The following is a 23311-nucleotide window of genomic DNA, read 5'->3' as shown; positions in this document are numbered from 1 at the left end:
TTCTTCAGTCATACTAGTAGTATTTCAAGTGCTCCACAGCCACATGTGGCTAGTGGCTACCATACTGGACAGTGCAGATAGAGTAACATTTCCATCATCCAGAAGGTTCTGTTGGACAGTTTTCTCTGGACCTATCAACAGTTCCACAGACTCTATATAGCAATCTTGGACCACTACTCTGCTAACTTTTTCTCAAACCTTACCTGCTTCATGCTATCGGAAACATTCAGGTTGTCACCACCTTTCTTCATGGCCACCCTCCTTCCTATCTGGCCTACACTCCCATCTGCACAATTTTGGCCATTCTCATGGTCGCATGTCAACTTTCAATCGTTTCTCTTTCCGACATGCCTGTTCTGCTAACCTCCAACTACAAGTCAATCTGAATGCAAGTCTTGCTTCTACATTTGAGCTGCCTAAGAGCAACTGGAAAAAAAAAATGACTCTTGTGGGGATCACGGCCATGAGACATGGAGGGGGTACGAGCTCAAGTGCCAGTTTGGCAATTCTTTTGTGTGCAACTGGTCAATTCTCTATACGATTCCTTCTCTGCTCTCTTCAAGATCCCTAACACAATGCTTATCAAACTTTAAAATGCAAACAAATCATCTGGGGGATCTTGTTAAAAATGCAGATTCAGCCAGCGCGGTGGCACACGCCTGTAATCCCAGCACTTTGGGAGGCCGAGGTGGGTGGATCACCTGAGGTCAGGAGTTCGAGACCAGCCTGGCCAATGTGGTGAAAGCCCATCTCTACTAAAAACACAAAAATTAGTTGGGTGTGGTGGCAGGCGTCTGTAATCCCAGCTACTCAGGAGGCTGAGGCAGGAGAATTGCTTGAACCCGGGAGGCGGAGGTTGCAGTGAGCCAAGATTACGCCACTGCACTCCAGCCTGGGTGACGGAGTGAGACTCCGCCTCAAAAAAAAAAAAAAAAATTGCAGATTCTAATCCAGTAGGTCTGTTGTGTATGGGGCCAGAGATTCTGCATTTCTAGCGTGATACGCCTGCTGCTAGCTCAAGAGCCATGAGCAGCAAGGCCCTAACCCAGTGGTTCTCCAACTTCAGTGTGCACAATTTCCTGCAGGGCTTATTGAAACATGGATTTGGCCGGACTCGGTGGTTCATGCCCGTAATTCCAGCACTTTGGGAGGCCAAGGCGGGCGGATCACAAGGTCAGGAGGTTGAGACCATCCTGGCTAACACGGTGAAACCCCGTCTCTACTTTAAAAAATACAAAAAATTAGCCGGGGGTGGTGGAATGTGCCTGTAGTCCCAGCTACTTGGGAGGCTGAGGCAGGAGAATTGCTTGAACCCGGGAGGCGGAGGTGGAGGTTGCAGTGAGCCGAGATCATGTTACTGCACTCCAACCTGGGCGACAGAATGAGACTCTGTCTCAAAAAAACAAACAAACAAAAAACCACGGATTGCTGGACCCCATTTCTGAAGTTTCTAACTCAGTAAATCCAGGATAGAGCCTGAGAATGTGTGTTGCTAATAAATTCCCAAGTCATGCTGCCACTACTATTCCAGGGAACACACTTTGAGACCATTGCCCTAAACCACTGCTGGCCTTCTGCCTCCAATTTCACAGAGGCAATTGAGGCTAATGAGTGAGCAGCCCTATTTGAGCTCCTGTGACACCTGCTCTTCCCCTATTTCAGCCATCATCACACTACTGAAGGATGTTAATCTGCATTTTTAGTAGGATTCCCCAGATGGTTTCTTTGCATTTTAAAGTTTGATAAGCACTGTGTTACGGATCTTGAAGAGAGTAGAGAAGGAATTGTATAGAGCATTGGCCAGAAGAATTTATTTGTAATTAAGAAAAACATTGAGTAAAGAAGGGATGTATTTGTGGTGAACATTCTGCATCCATTTCCCTTCTGATAACAGTATCCCAATTTTCTTCTAGGGATCTATTTCTCCCTCCAGAATCGAGGTTAGTTTCAGATGGCATTCACTATTCCCAGCTCCAGGAGTAGGCATATGAATCGGGCCTGGCCAATCAGATATGCATTCCCCCTGGCCAAGGATAGCTCAAGGACAGGACTGTGCCCCAGTCAAAGCTAATAAGATACACTGAGGCTTTCTGGGACTGCCGAGAGAAGCTGAGACTCATCTCCACTTGACTTCGGTCAAGAAACACTTGAAGATTCGAGAACTATGGCAACTATCTTGCTCCATAAGTGGGGGAAGTTGATAGAGATACAGCCAATGTGCAAGAAGGACAGAAGGAGAGATAATTTAATATAATTTAATATCTTGATCAAAATATTAAGGAGAGATAATTTAATATAATTTAATATCTTGATCAAGCTCTACCCTTGGACTATTATATGGGATAAAATTCCTTTTTGCTTAAGCTAGTTTGGGTTGGGTTTCTCTCACTTGTGAGTAGGCTGTTTTTATGTCTCATTGGCATCCAGTAAAGGACTTTAAGAGCTTTTTCTTAAATTTTCTTAAGGCTAATTCTACCCTTATTGAAGAGGATTAAGCAAGGTGTTCCCAGAGCTGGAGAGGATGAAGGTGAATGCTTTAAGTGTGGAGATTGGTCCTAATAGGCAGCTAAAAACTATGAGCAGGGATGGGAATTCAAGGCTTTCATTTCTTCAGAGGCTCAGCTGCAGCTGAGTGCAGAACCCCAAATGGGAGGCAGCTGCGGGATGCTCATAGAGGCTGGTTGGCAACACAGCCTGCGAGCAGTGTGCAGCTTTCCAGGAGCAAGCTGGGGCTGGGGGTGGAGGGTCAAGTATAATAGGGCTCTGGAGTGGCATCCGGAAGCACCCATGCCTGGGCAGACATTCTGCAACAACACTGGGCTACAGCAGCCATGATGGAAAGCAGTGGGACTCAAACCCCAGCCCTCCCCTTGTTCCCTTCTACTGCATACTGGGGTTCATGTACCACCCTGGGTGGGGGACATGCAGGGACTGCAATCACTGCTCCAGTGATTAGGCCCTAAGTGCTCTCCCCTTACGAATAAGATTAATGTCCTTATAAAAGAGGCTTCAGAGAACTGCTTGGCCCTCCCCTCCTTCTGCCATGTGAGGATACTGCAAGAGGAGCCATCTTGAAGGTAGAGTGAGACTTTGCCAGACACCAAATCTGCCTGCACCTTGAAATCGAACTTCACAGCCTCCAGAACTGTGAGAAATATATTTTTATTTATAAATTACCAGTCTATTGTGTTACAGGGCAGGAATGAACTAAGAAACCTAGTTAGGATCTTTCAATCTGTGATCCAAGACACTGAGTTATATCCAGATGGTTCTTATATAGTGTTATCACTATATGTATAGATATACACACACATGCTTACTATTATCATCTTATCCATGTAGTGTTATCATTATATATCAAACTGTTACAGCAGCCATCTCTACCCCCTTTTAACATTTTCTTTTGGAGGTCACATCCTCCAAGAAGAGTATTTTAACGTGAAGTGTGACCTGCCAAAGTGAACAGACTATAGGAAATTCTATGTTACAAAAAAAAATCCCACAGAGCCTGCCTGAATCTGCTCCACTTTAATTTCAAAATTTTGTGACCTAATTTTAGGTCCAAGTGTGGATTTCTTATATTTGTCACGGCAATGCTTTAGACCTTGTTGCTAACTTGCTTGGTTTACAATGTTGATTTGGATGACAAATTCAGATAATACAGAGCACCTGGAATTCCTGACTTTCAGGTCAGCATTGAGAACATCAGGGCTCTCCTGCTGCACCTTACAGATGCAGGATATTGGCCTGTTTCCAGGAGACAGGATAGTAATGTTCAGTGCCACCAGGGGGTTCCAGTGTGGCCTGGGAGGAGTGGCTATCACTCTAGAGGGCTTGGAACATCCTCTGTGTCCCTGGGATGGAACAAGTGTAGCCAAAAGCAAGTGGGCAGACTCAACGCTATGTATTCCTGGTAGCTCTGAAAATGACAGAGCAAATCATGGTAACTGCACAAAATGAATGACATTCTAAACTGTCTGACTTCTTACTTGAGAATAAACAAGTGAACTAGGAGTCTCTCTGAGCCTACTCTGGCTCAGGTAGCTGCCTGATAAAAAGAAAAAGAAAAAATAAACAAGAACCAGTAATTATGGGGTACATTCAATAAAAAAGTAAAGTAATCACAGGCGCAGGAGCTCACACCTGTACTCCCAGCTACTCGGGAGGCTGAGGTGGGAGGACTGGTTGAGCCTGGGAGATCAAGGCTGAAGTGAGCTGTGATTGTGCCTCTGCACTCCAACCTGGGTGACAGAGCAAGACCCTATCTAAAAAAGGAAAAAAAAAAAGTGAAGTAATAACCACTTAAAAGTACTTTCAAATAATTACACTGGCACATCTAGTCATCTATTGGGGTAAGATTTTATTTCTAAGTTCTTTAAGCTGGAAATAACATGTATTTCAAAAGATAGTCCTAAAAGAAGTGAGGAATTTGCTTCCTCTATAACAAGAATAAAACTTAAGTTTTTCAAGTTTTTTTGCCATTGAATTATCTGGCTAAAGAGAATGCGTCCCAAAGTTGCTTCAATACACCATGGCCTAAAGGTTTTAAATAAAACTTAATAGTTAACTAAATTAAAACTAGTGTCATACCCAAATGCAAGGAATAAAAAGGGAAACGAATTGTATCAGGTGGTCAACATTTACTAAACACCTCCCAAGGGTAAAACACAGGGAATGGGTTGGAAAGAGAAGGATGTTGGAGATACTGTGAACACAGAATTGACGAGTGTGATTGGGGTGCAGGGGAAGAGGGCAAAAGGAGGAGGAAGCAAAGGATGGGAGATTTCCAGTTTGGGTGAACCTGGGGATACAGACCGAACACTCTGGCTTATGTATCCCCATGTGGGGTGCTCTCTAATGCCAAATTACAGGAATAAAATTATTCCTGTCAAAGAAACGTTTGACAACTGTATTCAAGAGTATGTCATAACATAGAAATCAATGAAATGATATAGCTATCTCACAGGCTAACAATAGCCTCTAGAGAAGTCTGCAAAGGTGAAAAATGGGTTAGTAATTAAAGAGCTGACCAGGATTGTCTGGGATCATCCCAGACTCTGAAATAACATTAACAGAGTTTGAAGTGGTGGCTTCCCTGGCAGCTTATTTCTCCACCAGTCTCCCAGGGCCTACTCTGCACTATCACCTCTGGAAACCCTGGGAAGTGCAGGCCAGGGTTCTCTGCTTCAAACCAAGTCTGGGCCCTAGGGAACACGAGCCCCTCTGTGTTTAGATTACAGTGATTCTTTGAGGCTGGTTTTGTGTCTCTAGTGAGCCTGGACTGCTTCCATGGCACTGATCAGGAAGGGAGTCAGATTGGTCAGGTTGGTGCACTTAGAAGTTTGAGTTTTAAAAGTCAGGCAGAATTTCATTCTGGAAAAAAAAAAATTACAAATATTTGCCCAGAAATCCAGAGCAAGTTAGAAAGTCTTGGAACTAAGAAACAACTTACAAAGTTTCGCTGATCAAAAAAGAAACTTGACAAAACAGGCACTTGGCAACATGTGCTGCAGAATATCAATTCACAGCCCCCAGAGATCTGCAGAAATACCTGAGGGACCATGAGCATAAAGAGGCTTCCACTAATATTCTTGCACATAAGAAGCAAACATGATGAAGAGATTGATGTATTTTATATTCTTAAAGCAAACTGAATAAACTTAAGAATTATCACTTGTACATCTTGTTATAAAATGGGCTTGGAAAAACACTGATGCGTGTTCATAACATTTAGGGGAGGATTTGACAAAGAGCAGGATGACATTAGTTTTATGTTCCAACTAAAATGTTTGCCCTATTTTTTTAATAGAATTTGTATATTTCTTTGACATTTTCTATAAGCTCTATAGTGCTGATGCACTAAATTTTTTCTAAGACTGAGAGATTCTTTGTGGTTGAATTTTCTATTTTAAAACCAATTTTGGGGGATGCCATTGCCAATACACATTGTAATTCAACCACCTGATCATTACACAAAAAGAATTCATTTTGGACCCAAAGTTTTGTATATCTTACTGTCAACTTTGGCAGAACTTACATTAATTTCTATTTCGCAATTGTTATATTAGGAGGTAAATATACTAGTCTGAGAAATGTGGATTCTAGTTGTATTCCACAGCAGTACGTGTGTTATAGCATGAATTCCAGTAAGTATGTTAGACTACCTTGCTGATTTCAGGCTAATGCAAAGATATTTGTAAATGCCTCTGTAGCTCTCACAGGACACGCTGGAATAGGTAAAAACAAGAGGACTAAAATCCTTAGGTTATTGAAGTAGGGTTACTTTTTATTATAGAACCTTCTACATTGACATACACTGTTTAATCATTGGTCTTCCAAGTTCATTATTTGTGGCTTCTTTTTTTTTTTTTGTGATGGAGTCTCGCTCTGTCACCCAGGCTGGAGTGCAGAGGTGTGGTCTCGACTCACTGCCAGCTCTGCCTCCCGGGTTCAAGCAATTCTCTGCTTTAGCCTCCTGAGTAGCTGGGACTACAGGTTCCCACCATCATGCCCGGCTAATTTTTTGTATTTTTAGTAGAGATGGGGTTTCACCATATTAGCCAGGATGGTCTTGATCTCCTGACCTCGTGATCCGCCCGCCTCGGCCTCCCAAAGTGCTGAGATTACAGGTGTGAACCACTGCACCCGGGCTTTTTTTTTTTTTTTTTTTTTTTTTCAAGATGGAGTCTTCTCACTATGTCACCCAGGCTGGAGTGCAGTGGCGTGATCTTGGCTCACTGCAACCTCTGCCTCCCGGGTTCAAGCGATTCTTCTGCTTCAGCCTCCCAAATAGCTGGAATTTAGGCACGTGCCACCACACCCAGGTGATTTTTGTATTTTTAGTAGAGAAGGGGTTTTGCCAGATTGGCCAGGCTGGTCTCGAACTCCTGACATCAGGTGATCCACCTGCCTCGGCCTCCCAAAGTGTTGGGATTATAGGCATGAGCCACTGCATCCAGCCCATTTTTGTTTTTTAATAGGTGGAATAAGCTAAAATTCGGCTTACTTTATAGTAATTCCTTTAAATGTAAATACTAAGTAAACTTTAGTGGCTAACACGTAGGATGACAGCCAGGATGGGTCATTTATGAGGTGTTAAAGCCACAGCACTGACCTTTACCCCTTCAGACTGATAGACTAGTGGACAATAGTCCTATTGCAGGAAATTTCTTGTTGCTGGCTGGCACTAATCCCATGGGACAAGGGCATGGCTTGCCTCTGTTGTTCTGTCAGGACCACCTCCGATTCCATGTTGAATGTGCTACTGAGAAACAACAGATGGAAAGGTATTGCATCAGGCTATAAGAAATTGCATGAACTTCGTTTTTTTCTTTTCTACACTATCTTGCTACTTCCCCCAGCTACCCAACAACCTTAAAACTCCTCACACTTTATGCCTCACTGCCTAAAGTACACACCATTTTGCTTAAATTCCACTGACCGTAACCCAGTCAATAGCCTCTCCTAGCTTCAAGGGAGAATGGGAAATTTAATTTTTATTTCAGCTAAATTAGGGGTTCTATTGCTAATAGAAGGAGAACACAGATATCAAAGGAGGGATATCCTCACAATCTCTCCCACCACCCAATACAATTCCACCTATCCTACGAGGTCTGGTACAAGTATCACTTATTCTGTAGTCTTCCTATTTCTTCCCCAATTCCTAGACAGAAACTTAACCACTCATTTCTCTGAAGCCCCTTGTGAGTATATGATCTGTGTACCTGTTCTGGTCTCATTCTGAATTGTAAGCCCTGAAAGTAACAGATGCTGACAAGGCTGCAGAGAAGAGGAAATACTGACACACAGTTGGTGGGATTGTAAATTAGTTCAGCCCCTGTGAAAAGCAGTTTGGAGGTATTTCAAAGAACTAAAAACAGAATTACCATTCGACCCAACAATCCCAATACTGGGTATACACCCAAAGGAAAATAAATTGTTCTACCAAAACAACACCTGCACTCGTATGTTCATCACAGCACTACACACGACAGCAAAAGTATAGAATCAATCTAGATGCCCATCAACAGTGGACTGGATTTAAAAAATGTGGTACCACGGAATACTACACAGCCATAACAAACAACAAAAATATGTTCTTTGCAGCAACATGGATGCAGCTGGAGGCCGTCATTCTAAGTAAATTAGTGCAGAAACAGAAAACCAAGTATCAGGTGTTCTCACTCATAAGTGAGAGTTAAACATTGGGTAAAGATGGACAGAAAGATGAGAACAATCGGCTGGGGGCGGTCACTGACACCTGTAATCCCAGCACTTTGGGAAGCTGAGGTGGGAGGATCACTTGAGCTCGGCAGTTCAATACCAGCCTGGGCAACACAGGGAGACCCCATCTCTTAAAAAAAAATTTTAAGGCCGGGCACGGTGGCTCACGCTTGTAATCCTAGCACTTTGGGAGGCCGAGGCGGGCGGATCACGAGGTCAGGAGATCAAGACCACAGTGAAACCCCATCTCTACTAAAAATACAAAAAATTAGCCGGGCGTGGTGGCGGGCGCTTGTAGTCCCAGCTACTCGGAGAGGCTGAGGCAGGAGAATGGCGTGAACCCGGGAGGCGGAGCTTGCAGTGAGCCGAGATTGCGCCACTGCACTCCAGCCTGGGTGACAGAGTGAGACTCCGTCTCAAAAAAAAAAAAAAAAAAAAAAAAATTTTTAAGATGCGAACAACAGACACTGGAGACTCCAAAAGCGGGGAGGGGGGAATAGGGGAAAAGTGTTGCAAAACGACCTATTGGGTACTATGTTCACCATTTGGGTGATGAGTTCAATCAAAGCCCAAACTTCAGCATCATACAATATATCCATGTAACAAACCTGCACATGTACCCGATGAAGCTAAAATAAATAAATAGCAATAATAAAACATAAATTGTAAGCTCTGACCTGTGGACCTCTACGTGGTTCCACGTTACTCACTTTTGTATTTTTTTTTTTTCGAGACGCCTCCGCCTCCCAGGTAGCTGGGATTACAGGTGTGCGTCACCATGCCCGGCTAATTTTTGTATTTTTAGTAGAGACGGGGTTTCACCATGTTGGCCAGGCTGGTCTCGAACTCCCATGATCCATGTGCCTTGGCTTCCCAAAGTGCTGGGATTATAGGCGTGAGCCCCCATGCCCAGCCAAGAACCTTCGTCTTGAGCAAATCGACAGTGCTGAAGAAACAGCTCTTTCCTGGTGGCATATTCTGGAAGAACGTTTCACAATGCTAGTGAGTGAGCAACCATAGGCTTTGAGGAACTGGCTGCCTGTTCTGGGGTGTGCCACTATTGTTGGCCACATGAGATAAAACTGGCAGTGGCTGGAAAGAGCAACATCTAAAATGTTTGAGAGGTATATGTAACTCACCCAGACCTTACTATGCAAACAAAACATGAGTAACCAGGTAAGTACTTTCTGGCTGGTCAATAACTACTCCATAGCAGCTGCGTGAGTTCCCTGCAGTAGCATGGATGCTGGCTTACAGCGATGTTTGAAACCAAATCTACAGATGAAGACTTCAAAGGATTTTATTTCACTAATAAGAAGACTACCTTATTACCAAAGTTTATCCACTAAAACTATAAAACCGACATCAAATAAATATTCCACATTGACAGTGAAGACCCTGATGTGCCTGTCTTAAGCAGAGAAACCACTGCAAGAAACAACAAAAAAAAAATTTAAGAGATAAGGTCTCAGGCCGGGTGCGGTGGCTTATGCTTGTAATCCCAACTCTAGGAGGCCAAACCGGGCAGATCACTTGAGGTTAGGAGTTCAAGACCAGCCTGGTCAATATTGCAAAACCCCGTCTCTGTTAAAAATACAAAAATTAGCTGGGCGTGGTGGCGCATGCCTGTAGTCTCAGCTACTCAGGAGGCTGAGGCAGGAGAATCGCTTAAGCTCGGGAGGCAGAGGCTGCAATGAGCTGAGATCACGCCACTGCACTCCAGCCTGGATGACAGAGTAAGACTCGGTCTCGAGAAGAAAGAGACAAGGTCTCGCTCTGTCACCAAGGCTGGAGTACAAGGATGTGATGGGAGCTCACTGAAGCCTCAAATTCTTGGGCTCAAGCAATCTTCCCACCTTAGCCTCCCAAGTAGCTGGGACTACAGGTGCATGCCAGAATGCTAAGCTGATTTTTAAAACTGTTTCGTAGAGATGAGGTCTTGCAATGTTGTCCAGGCTAGTCTTGAACTCCTGGCTTCAAGCGATCCTACTGCTTTGGCCTCCCAGTGTTGGGATTACCGGCGTGAGCCACTGCACCTGGCCCAGAAATGGTTTTAAATACAGATAATCATGAGGGTTATAGTGATGATGAAGAGGAAATTATAAACATGGGTTTATAAATTATAATCACTGGATGATATGGCGAAAATGTGTGATCAGTCAATGGTGGGCTTTGAGCCATGTACATTTATCAGTGAACATGAGTTTAGGCAGTTTTCATAATTAAAAAGGAACAGATGGAAACCCAAATTAATGAACCATTATGACATTGGGGGCAAGGAGTCCTTAAAAAGGGTGCCTGCTAGAGTGCTGCATTTAATCCTGCTCCTGCTGGCATCAGATGTCCCCTGCCAGCCTACTGCTGGGACAGGCACTGATGTTACTCTCCTCTAGGATGTACAAACACCAGAGGTTACACACGTTCATCCTTTGTGTATGCACAGGCATAGTTAGCCAAATTTGAACCTGTATATATTACAAGAGTTATAAAATGTTTTCCTTAGATAAATGACTACTAGAGTACTTACAATCTATATTTGTTCCACTCTTTCATTGACTGGTTTATTATTTATTGATTGATTGATTGAGATGGAGTCTCGCTCTGTCGCCAGGCTGGAGTGCAGTGGCATGATGTGGGCTCACTGCAACCTCCCCCTCCCAGGTTCAAGTGATTCTCCTGCCTCAGCCTCCAGAGTAGCTGGGACTACAGGGACGCACCACCACACCCAGCTAATTTTTTTTTTTTTTTTTTTTGAGACGGAGTCTTGCTCTGTCGCCCAGGCTGGAGTGCAGTGGCGTGATCTCGGCTCACTGCAAGCTCCGCCTCCCGGGTTCGTGCCATTCTCCTGCCTCAGCCTCCTGAGTAGCTGGGACTGCAGGTGCCCGCCACCATGCCCAGCTAATTTTTTGTATTTTTTTTCTTTTTTCTTTTTTTAGTAGAGACAGGGTTTCACTGTATTAGCCAAGATGGTCTCAATCACTTGACCTCGTGATCTGCCAACCTTGGCCTCCTAAAGTGCTGGGATTACAGGCATGAGCCACCACACCCAGCCTACTGGTTTATTATTTAAATAAACTACACAGTTTGTCCTAATTAGTTCTTCGTACATTTCACTGCAGAAATATTAATGCTTTATTATAGTGTGTTACCTTTGACACTGCCAGGGCTTTTATGTGACGTGTGGTTATTGTATACATACATATTTCCTTTCAAAAAATCTGAAAAGCTCTGAATTCTAAAACTCATCAGGCCGCAAAGATGGATAATAGATAGTGTACCTTATTTTACTCAAAAGGCAAATAATGCACTTGTAGGAAACCATTCCACTGTTCCAGGTTAAGATCCTTTTTGAACAATTTCTAATACCTGTCACTCTTGGTTATGTATATTTCTAACTAAAGGCAGCTACTCTATCTTTCCCTCGTAGGATAGAGACCACTGTTAAATTCTGGCACTGATATAAAAACAAAACTTAGCAGAAAAACTGAGGGAGTTTAATCATATATGGTGGTAATACCTCCTAAATGATATCACACTCTAAGAGCCTTTGCAAGATTATATAAAGAATGAATTAATTTCTCTCTAATAATGCAGCATTGTCATTATGAACAGCAGTTATTCACTGTGAAAACCGAGTGTGGGCCCAGACCATCCGGCTTCTTGAGCTCTTGTGTGTGAGTATCAGTCTTCCACAGACCCCTCAGCTCAAACCAGGCTATCACTTGTGGCTGCTCTCAGGGAACCTGCCATAGCAGCCTCACTAACGTGCCAAAGCTGGAAAAACCTCATTTTGTTGTCTGAATTAAGAATAAATGATCCAGGAGAGCTTGACCTTTAGACATCTGTTTTGGCTGTTCAGAGGCCCATCTCCTTCCTTCCTGCTTCTCAGCTGGGTTAGTAATAACTGAGGTATCAGGTAAATAACCCCTGGAGGGCCAAGGCACCATTGTATATTATTCTTACTCTGTGTCTAAAAGGATTAAAGGGAGAAATAGTGATTATCTGCTGGATCTTTGTGGAAACACTAATCTACCTCTTTGGAAGGCCAAGGCCAAGTTGAGAACATGAAGAGAACACACACCAGAAGCAAAGCCAAGGCATTCTGCATTTATTTTAATATTCTACTCCAAATCGCTTATGTGGAAGGAAAAAGAAAGTGACATTTATAAAAGGATAATGTTACAAGCTTTGTATACTTCCTTTAATTATATACTGTGAGGTAGGTGTTATTCTCTTTTTATAGATGAAGACTGAGGTTAGGTAATTTATTAATTCCAAACCGCTCACGAATATTAAGTGATAAAAACTAGCTTATAATCCATCTATTTATCTCAAACCCATGCTCCTCAAAATTTTCACTTTATTAAAGAATCACAATATCAATACATGCTTGCTGTAAAAGTCAAATACAGAAGTGTTAATGTCTCCTCCCCCAGCCCAAATCTGCTCTCATGGTAACAAATTTTAATAGCTGAGGTGGCATCTTGCCACTTCTTTCTCCAGGCTCATATAATCATATATACACACATATGAAGATTTCCTTATTTTCCTCCAAAGTAAGATCTTACTTTAACATTTTCCATTAACATTACTCTGCAATGTTTATTACTTACGAATGTATCACAGCTTTTCAAGTCCACATAGGTAATCTCAACTCATTTAAAAAAATTGCATGATATATTCTATATTATAGATGAACCATACTTTTTAAAACACTTCCTGATAAAATTCAAATTATCTCTAGGTTTTTGCTATTACAAATAAAGTTATAGTAAACTTTCTTGAACATATATTCTTATAAACTGGAACCTTGATTTTCATAAACTAAATGAAAAGTGATATTACTGAATGTAATCTCTGAACTTTTTAAGACTGAGCTGTTCCTATTGTCAGGTTTTGACTCATAGAGGTTTTGACTCATATGCAAGGCCAAACGATGGAATCCATCTGCCCGACAGTCCTAGTAAAGTCATTCCCACTGGACAGAAGGCAAGATTCTTTTAGATTCTGTGCAAGGTGAACTCTCAGTAGGGGTACGGTCTACACGAGAAGGTATCAGAGAAAGAAAGAAATGGGTTATTATTTTATTAACTTTCAAGCTCAGAGGCCTCTATCAAGACCAGTTCAGGCCAGGCGCGGTGGCTCACGCCTGTAATCCCAGCACTTTGGGAGGCCAATGCAGGTGGTTCACCCGAGGTCAGGAGTTTGAAACCAGCCTGGCCAACATGGTGAAACCCTGTCTCTACTAAAAATACAAAAATTAGCTGGGCATGGTGGCACATCCCTGTAATCCCAGCTACTTGGGAGGCTGACGTACGAGAATTGTTTGAACCCGGGAGACAGAGGTTGCATTGAGCCAAGATTGCGCCACTGTACTACAGCCCAGGTGACAGAGCGACTCCATCTCCAAAAAAAAAAAACCAAAAAAACAAAACAAAAAGAAGTTCCTAAATGGGCAGGAGTAGGCAACCCTTGCTGGTTACCTTTTCCACAACTCCCACCCACCTTACCCCTATGCAAGGTATACAAGAGAGAAGGAAAAAAAAATGAAGGAGAGAACATGAGTTTCCTACAAGAAGGGCCATGCTGCTGTCAGAAAGGGGCCTAGTTTTCAGGGGCCTCTGATGCAGACAAAGCAGAGGGCAACTTGGTCTCTCACAAGCTCAATGCACTCTCTCAGGCTGAGTGAAACCAGGTGACACACAGAAGCACTGGCTGGAGAAGCCAACTTTTTGTAATTCTTTTGTGTGTGTGTGTGTGTGTGTGTGTGTGTGTGTGTGTGTGTGTATGTTGTGTGTGTGTGTGTGTGTGTGTGTGTGTGTGTGTGTGTGTGTATGTATATATATGTGTGTATGTGTATATATGTGTATGTATATATATGTATATATATGTGTGTGTATATATATGTATATATGTGTATGTATATATATGTATATATGTGTGTATGTATATATGTGTATGTATGTATATATATGTATATAATTTTTATTTATTTATTTTAGGGATGAGGTCTCACTATGTTGCCTAGGCTGGTCTCAAACTCCTGGGCGAAGTGACCCACCCACTTGCCCTCCCAAAATGCTAGGAGCCACCACGCCCGGCCAGCTTTTCGAAAAAAATTTTTTGTTTTGTTTTTGAGATGGAGTCTCACTCTGTCGCCAGGCTGGAGTGCAGTGGTACGATCTCAGCTCACTGCAACCTCCGCCTCCTAGGTTCAAGTGATTCTCCTGCCTCAGCCTCCCAAGTAGCCAGGATTACAGGTGCCCACTACCACACCCGGCTAATTTTTTGTATTTTTAGTAGAGACGGGGTTTCACTATGTTGGCCAGGCTGGTCTTGAACTGTTGACCTTGTGATCTGCCCGCCTTGGCCTCCCAAAGTGCTTTTTTTTTTTTTGAGACGGAGTCTCCCTCTGTCGTCCAGGCTGGAGTGCAGTGGTGCAATCTCGGCTCACTGCAACCTCTGCCTCCCAGGTTCATGCGATTCTCCTGCCTCCGCCTCCCAAGTAGCTGGGATTACAGGTGTGCACCACCACACCTGGCTAGTTTTGTATTTTTAGTAGAGATGGGTTTTTGCCATGTTGGTCAGGCTGGTCTCGAACTCCTGACCTCAGGTGATCCACCCGCCTCAGGCTCCCAACTCCTGGAATTACAGGCATGTGCCACTGTGCCTGGCCAGCTTTTTGAAATTCCTAAACTGGATGTGTACCTTTGGATACATATATAAACTTTCCAATTCTTATTTTCCTCTTTTGAAAAATGAGTGAGGGGTTCAGGATTTGTGATGTGTGAGGCCACTTCTAATTCTCAGATTCTATAATTCTAGTTACAAAATGTGGATAATTTCCTATGACATTTGTATGGATTCATACAAATATAAAATTAGGAGTCAAGACTTGGGTTCAAGTTCCAATCTGCAAGCTAAATAATCTTAGAGAAGCCTTCTGACTCCTCTGAGTCTTATTCCTCAGCTATAAATCTGGCAAAATAAACCTCATAGGGTTGCAAGACTCAAGTAAGGGGATACCTGTGAAATAACTTGTGAACGATAAAGATGTTAAAATAAATGTAGCACAGGCCAGGAGCGGTGGCTCACATCTGTACTCCCAGCACTTTGGGAGGCTGAGATGGGAGGATTACTTGAGGCCAGGAGTTTGAAGACAGCCTGGACAACATAGCAAGACCCCATCTCTACAGGAAATTTAAAAATTAGCCAGGGAAGAGGGTGCATTCCTGTAGTCCCAGCTGCTTGGGAGGCTGAGGTGGGAGGATTGCTTGAGCCCAGGAGGTTGAGTCCATAGTGAGCTATGATCATACAACTGTACTCCAGCATGGGCAACAGAGTAAGACTGTCTCTAAAAATAAGTAAATAAATGTGGCATAGTATTCTTAGTAAATCTAAGCTACTAGTTCTCATTTCTTTGCTCAACTTAAACTTTATTAATCAAATATTTAAGTCATTCATTCCACAAATATTTATGGAATGTCTTCTGTTTTAGGCACTATACCTCAGTGAATAAGACACTGAATTTTTATTTACTGTCCAACACTGGCCAGGCACAATGCGAGGTACTGGGCACACAATGGTGTAATTGAGAGCTTTTAGTGGGAGACACAGGCAAACTCAAGTCACGGGACTTAGACTTGAAAATGTCCTTTCACAATGTGTATCAAATACAGAAATTTAATAAATATTTTAGCAAGGCACACACAAGGGAAATAAACTGTATTCAACATAGTAGAGAGGTGAATGTAGTACCTGCTATGACCCAATACATAGGGACCAGCCACTATTTTAGGTACTGGAGTTTCAGCAATGAACAAAGCAGACCAAGTCCCTGGCCTTCTGGAGCTTACATTCTATTAGAAAGGCTGACTCACAGGCACATGTTCTCAGGACCTCCTGAGGGATGTCACAGGACTAAAAAAAGAAAGGTTGAAACAGCCAGACTATTACTAATTACATATGGAAGATATAGGCAAAGAAAAGTATGAGGCTGATGTGAAAATTATGAGACAAAAGTTCTGGACCCACAGCTTCTGGCCTCTTCTCTTGGTAGTACTCAGTTCCCCTTATCAGAACTGAAGGCATGATGAACTCTGACTTGTTCACCTCATTTCTCATTCCAATTATTCAGCTTGGACAAGTAGCAGCTTTTACCAAGGAGTGAGATGTTTGGGTATATGGGATAATCACCGCTATGTTTCGGCTATGGTAAGCTGTTATGGCTTTAGATTTTCAAACACCATTCATATATTCTGCAAATGTATGATTGAGCTCTACTCTTTTCTAGGGTCCTTTGAATCTATCTGTGTCTCACACAGCACGAGGACTCCTGCAGCCAATAATGGATCACTAGCCTCCATCTAACCTCTAACTATTGCTCACATGTGCATTCAGCAGTGTATCCAACAACTGCAGATTCTATAGTATGATGCACTGTGCAAGGTCCTTGCTACCCGGCATTTATATTCACATTGAAAACTTAAGAGAAATGCAAACTGTAGTATTAGAGAGTATGAGTTGATGCCATTTGATTAAATGAGATATAGGAGCTACAAGGAGAAAGACATCACTTCTGGCTAGAGTAACTACAGGAGAGAAGGATGCAGCTCTTGTGAGAGACTGATTTGTGCTGGCCACACTGCGAGACATTTTACATATATTCTCTCACTTGCCAGGAAGGCTTCATGAAGCACTTGGTAGTCTAAGACCCTGAGGAAGAATTTGGTAAGGCAGACATGTAGTTTCAACTGAATTTTCATTTACTGTCCAACACTGGCCAGGCACAATGCTAGGTGCTGGATACATGATGGTGATGGTGCAATTAAGAACTTTTAGTGGGAGACACAGACAAATAGGCAATTACAACTACCCTATAGTGTAATGTATACAAACAGATAAAGCACAGGGGCAACGGCAGAACAAGGTCAAGTGTATTTGTCATGATTCTCTCAGTTGCACATGATAAAACTGACTCAAAATAATCTTAAGCTAAAATGTGATGGACTGGCTTTCGTTACTAGGAACCACCAAGGTGGATCCACGACTTAAACCAGGACACTCCCTCTGCTCTGTGTCAGCATGTCCTTTAGTACTACAGATGGGAGGTCCCCCAGGTGAACATTCTTTGACACAGTGACCCTAGAGGCAAGAGGCAGGCTTCTTGGCTAGCTGGTGTGGAGGGAAGGACTTTGGCCCTGCTTGGAACATTTATCCTTCCCTGAAACAATCCCCGTTGCCAAGGGAAAGGGCACCACAATCAACAAACTGGGTTTACACACCCAGCCCTGCTGGTGAGTGGTGGGTTAGGTTCTTATACCAGCAGAAAGGGAGAGGAGAGAAATACATATGGGGTCACCACAAACAACAGCTACCACATGGAAGCCCTGAAGTGACAGTACAGTTATGGGAACAGCAGGGACACAGGGAAAGGGATGTGTGGGATGAGTTCCTGGGATGGTGAATAGATTAGTTCAGCTGGAGCAGTGGTCATACCTAAGAGCACAGAGAAGAACCAAAGAGGGCAGGGCAGACTGTGGAGGGCCTTGAATACCTGCTAAGGACTCTATAGCAGCCTGATGGGAGCACGGTGACAGCTTTGCTCAGAATCTGTAGGGCGATCCTTTGGAGTTCATAAACATGATGACTAGGTGTTCACGTGCACGTGTGAGATGTGCCACCCTTGAACCTTGTTATGATGCTGGTACATTACCTATCTGACATGAAAAAAATATAAATAATTTTTTAAAAAATCTACAAGGCAACAAGAATGAAAGTGTGAAATAACTACAAACTGTATGTTCGGTGAAATGAGGAAGTGACAAAGTTTACAAATTTCATATTGTGTGTGGCGTCACCCCCAAACCAGCACAGTAATCTACAACGTGTGGGCAGGTGCCATAGGAAACACCAGAAACTGCACAGCAGTCCAGCTGGTGGTGGATCCCAGCCATCCCCAGGGAAATTCAACCCCAAGAGGAGAGGACTTACCCTGGATGAGAACCACTGTGAGCCGGGCCAAGAAGGAAGAGGGCAAGAACACTAGGAGAGGAAGAAGGAGATCACCAGAGTGCCTAGAGGACACCCAGGTAGCTTTGGGAAGTGCAGCTTCCAACAGAGTACCTTGGCAGGAAGGGGCAGGATGCCTCCGAATCAGTGGCTGGGGAAGGACCAAGGAAACTCTGGGCTTGGTGAAACCCACCCAAGTGAGGTTAGGATCCTAAAGTCAGAGGAGGTCTGGCTACACAGAGGTGCCATTCAGTAAACAGTAGGCCTCTCACTACAACAGAGGAGGGAGCCCTCGAGCTGAGAATCAAGGAAAGCTGCCTCCCCTCTCACATCACAGGACTCGCTTGCTAACCATTGCCTCAGAAAAATCCGACCCGTCAAAAAATAAATGATTTTTAAAATCCACAAAAGGTTATCCCAGAAAAAAAAAAATCTGAAAAGGAGTAGCAAAACTTCCTCCCTGCAGAAGGAAAACTCATCCAAAAAATCCTGCCACAAAGAAGAAGAAAAAAATTTTTTTTCTTGAGACGGAGTCTCCGTTAGTTGGGCTAGAGTGCAATGCCGCGATCCCAGCTCACTGCAACCTCTGCCTCCTAGATTCAAGCGATTCTCCTGCCTCAACCTCCCAAGTAGCTGGGATTACAGGTATGCACCATCAGGCCCAGATAATTTTTATGTTTTTAGTAGAGACAGCGTTTCACCATGTTGGCCAGGCTGGTCTCAAACTCCTAACCTCAGGTAATCCGCCCACCTTGGCCTCCCAAAATGCTGGGATTACAGGCGTGAGCCACCGTGCCTGGCCAGAAGAAGAAAATTTTAACTCAATATTCTATTATGATTTTTTTTAAATGTAATAAGGCAATGACAGTTATGCAGGAAGATGACAAAGCAGAAATAAAGAACTCAAGGAAGGGGTGGTCAGGCAGCAGAAGGTGACAAACCACGGGAGGGCATGAAAAAGGAGCCGGCACATTAAAAACTGCTTTAGGAAAGAAACGGGAAAGAAATACAGAAATGCTGCAAAAAAAAAAAAAACAAATTACAAGGAACACAAGGGAGAAGAGACACTACTGTGAACGATACTGTGGAATACATAAAGAACAGAATCAAGCAAAGTAAAAAAATAGAAACTTAAAATCATTAGAGAAGTGATAGGCAAATGAAACTGCATAAAGTTAGAGTCTCTGAAGAAAAACAATGGAACAGAACAAATTATTTTAAAACATGGTTCAGGCCAGGCGCGGTGGTGGCTCACGCCTGTAATCCCAGCACTTTGGGAAGCCAAGGCGAGCAGATCACGAGGTCAGGAGATCGAGACCATCCTGGCTAACACGGTGAAACCCTGTCTCTACTAAAAATAAAAAAAAATGCAAAAAAAATTAGCCAGGTGTGGTGGTGGGTGCCTGTAGTCCCAGCTACTCGGGAGGCTGAGGCAGGAGAATGGCGTGAACCCGGGAGGTGGAGCTTGCAGTAAGCTGAGATAGCGCCACTGCACTCCAGCCTGGGCAACAAAGTGAGACTCCATCTCAAAAAAAACACACACACACACACACACACACACACAAAAACAAAAACAAAAAATGTTCAATTTTAAGTAGGGTTTGGAACTGGGATTGGAAGGACAGCTTGGCCCAGTTCACAGACCTAGATTTAGGAACCAAAAGGGGAAAGAAGGCCTGGAAGTTATCTCAAGGCTAGGGAGCCAGGGGCAGGTCAGAGGTGCTCTTTGTCCACAGGACCCCTCCGCCCTGGGTCTCTAAGAAGAGGGAGGCACAGGAGTGGAAAAGGACAGTGCTGCCCGCCCTACACATCCTGGTTCAGCCCAGAATCAATTACCTACAGAAGCAGGGGTTGGCAGGGTGGGGAGGAGTGAGTAAATAGTTCAGAAACAGCGCCTAAAAACTAACAAGTTACCAACTAGAGAACCAAAAAGTAGGGATTAATCTCTGTGAATCCATCACTCAGTTTATTAACTATTAACATTTTACCCTATTTGTTTCAGATGCTTTTAAGGAAATACAAATGTTACAGATACAGCTGAAGCCAATTATAAACTCCCCCCCAACCCAAGATGCCACTGTCCTGAAATTGATGACTACTTGGTGAAGCATGCTTTTATGCTATTACTGCATAAGTATGTATCTACAACTACTATAATTTGTATCACATGCTTTCAAATTTTATATAAATGGTATCATATTGAATGTGACCTATAATTTGCTTTTGTTTTTGAAAAACATTGTTTCTGAGATTTATCCCGGTTGATACACATGGCTGTACTTCATTGTAACTATGACAGTTTTGTTGTTGTTGTTTTCTTTTTTTTCGAGACAGGGTCTCTCTCTGTTGCCCAGGCTAGAGTGCAGTGGTGCACTCTCAGCTCACTGCAGCCTCGACCTCCTGGGCTCAAGTGATCCTCCCACCTGAGCAGCTAGGGCCACAGGGGCACAACACCACACCCAGCTAACTTATGTTTTGTGGAGCCAGGGTTGCCCAGGGTGGTCTCGAACTCCTAGGCTCAAGCGATCCTCCCGTCTCCACCTCCCAAAGTGCTGGGATTATAAGTGTAAGCCACTGCACCCAGCCCTTATTAGTTCTCAAAATAAAATATATACCTACCCTGTGACCTCACAATTCCACTCTTAGGTATATGTTCAAAAGAAATGAATACGGGCTGGGCACAGTGGCTCACGCCTGTAATCCCAGCACTTTGAGGCCGAGGCGGGTGGATCACCTGATGTCAGGAGTTCGAGACCAGCCCGGCCAACATGGTGAAACATCATTTAGTAGTCTCTACTAAAAATATAAAAATTAGCTGGGCGTGGTGGTGGGCGCCTGTAATCCCAACTACTCAGGAGGCTGAGGCAGGAGAATTGCTTGAACCCAGGAGACGGAGGTTGCAGCGAGCTGACACAGTGCCCCTGCTCTCCAGCCTGGGTGACAGAGTGAGACTCCATCTCAAAAAAAAAAAAAATGTATGTCCACAAGAAGACTTCCTTGTGGACATACAAGAATGTTCACGGTGCCTTTATTCACAATAGCTAATAATTAAAAAATAACAAAGTGTAGCATATCCATACAATGGAATACTAAGCAACAAAAAGGAGCAAAGTACTGATACGTGCAACAACATGAATGAAATTCAAAAACACTGTGATGGTAATGTTCCACAACTTGACAAAAGTTTGGGTTACACAAGTCTATTTATTAAGATTATATATCTGAGATTTATATCTTTTCTTTTTTTGAGACAGGGCCTCACTCTGTCACCCAGGCTGGAGTGCAACGGCATGATCTGGGCTCACTGCAATGTCCACCTCCTGGGTTCAAGCAATTCTTGTGCCTTAGCTTCAGGAGTGACTGGAATTACAGGCATGGGTCACCACACCAAGCTAATTTTTGTTTTTGTTTTTTTTTGTTTTTTGTTTTTTAGATAAAGTTTCATCATGTTGGCCAGGCTGGTTTTGAACTCCTGGACTCAAGTGATCCACCTGCCCTGGCCTCTCAAAGTGCTGGTATTACAGGTGGGAGCCACCACGCCTGGGCTATACGTTTCATATTGAACTGTTAATACTATGCATGCTAAAGTACTTAGGGAGACATGTACTGATACCTCCTTTTTTTTTCTTTTTGAAATGCACCAGAAAATAAGATAGAATGAAGAATGGATAGATGGAAAGATCTGTGATGAAGTAAGCATAGCAAAATGTTGATAGTGGAATATAGGTGGTATGGCATATGGGTGTTCATTATAAAATCCTTTCAACTTTGCTGAACGTTTAAAGTTTTTCATAATAGGCTGGGCACAGTGGCTTATGCCTGCAATCCCAGCACTTCGGGAGGCTGAGGCCAGCGGATCACTTGAGGCCAGGAGTTGGTGACCAGCCTGGCCAACATGGCAAAACCCCGACTCTACAAAAAATACAAAAAAACTTAGCCAGGAATGGTGACGCATGCCTGTAATACCAGCTACTTGGGAGGCTGAGGCATGAGAATCGCTTGAACCTGGGAGGTGGAGGTTGCAGTGAGCTGAGATCGCGCCACTGCACTCCAGCCTGGATGACAAGGCAAGATTCTGTCTCAAAATAATAATAATAAAATGTAGAGGAAATTTAAAAACATTTAACCTGTCCAAAACCAACTCCTGATTCTGTCCTACCCCATAGCTGTTCCTGAGTGACAGCCATTCATCCATCTAGTTGCTTGCCTTTTACTTGTCTCTCAGTCGCCTCAGTCTATTCATCAGCACAGCTTTACTTTCAGCGTATATCCTGAGTGTGCTTCTCCCAGTCTCCACCACCCAGCCTGCTCCCACAAACCATCCCCTTCCCTGCGTTGCATCCATCTTCTATCCAGACTCCCTGCTTCTACTCTTTTCCCCCGCTGGAGTCTACACGTCACATAGCAGCCAGCTGGATGCTTTTAAAACATTCTCACTCCATCTCCTTCCCATCACTCCCTTGCTCACTACGTTCCAGCCATACGAACCTCCTTGTGCACTAAATATGCCAAGGTCCTCTGGGCTTTCTGTTCCTCTGCTTAGGATGTTCTTCCTTCCTATTTGTATGGCTTATTCTCTCTTCATAGTTCTCTGCTCAAATGACTCATCAGGAGGCCTTCCCTGAACAGCTAACATAGCACCTCCTGTTCACTTACCCTGCTCTTATTTTTCATCTTAGTTATTACTACCTGACACATTTATTAGTTTCTATGACATTCCCCCTCCCTTACACTAGATTTAAGATCTAAAGGGCAGGAATTGTTTGCTTTACTGTGCCCTAGTGTTGTTGAATTAATGAATGAACTAAATAAAATGTCACCTCCTCTGTGAGTCCTCCCCAGATCACTCCCCGCCCCTGCAGTCCCCTCTGCCATATCATCTTATCTTTTGCATCATGCTTAACAATAGTTATCCGTTCCACATTTATCCTCTGTTCCCCAGTCCAACAGAACTCAAGCTCTGGGGACAGAGAACAGTGTTTCTTGGTGACTTCCATATCCTCCTCAGTGGAGAGCAGGGCCCCGCCCAGAGCACTCTGTGCCCTCCCGCCTATTCCAACCTCCCAGAGCTTCTGGA

General features: G+C 43.5%; 1 protein-coding gene and 1 non-coding gene across 2 annotated transcripts in view; one reads left to right on the top strand and one right to left on the bottom strand.

The window, feature by feature from the left end:
* Positions 1-23311, bottom strand: part of NDUFAF6 (NADH:ubiquinone oxidoreductase complex assembly factor 6) — a 212614-nt gene that overhangs the window by 184480 nt on the left and 4823 nt on the right. The gene's annotated exons all lie outside the window — the stretch shown is intronic.
* On the top strand, positions 17846-17948 carry LOC116814028 (small nucleolar RNA U13). The gene has a single exon (XR_004371130.1). It is a non-coding gene; the product is annotated as a small nucleolar RNA U13 (small nucleolar RNA).

The sequence above is a fragment of the Hylobates moloch genome, unplaced genomic scaffold, assembly GCF_009828535.3.
Source record: "Hylobates moloch isolate HMO894 unplaced genomic scaffold, HMol_V3 SCAFFOLD_9, whole genome shotgun sequence".
NCBI lineage: Eukaryota > Metazoa > Chordata > Mammalia > Primates > Hylobatidae > Hylobates > Hylobates moloch.
This window is presented reverse-complemented; position numbering and strand designations above follow the sequence as displayed.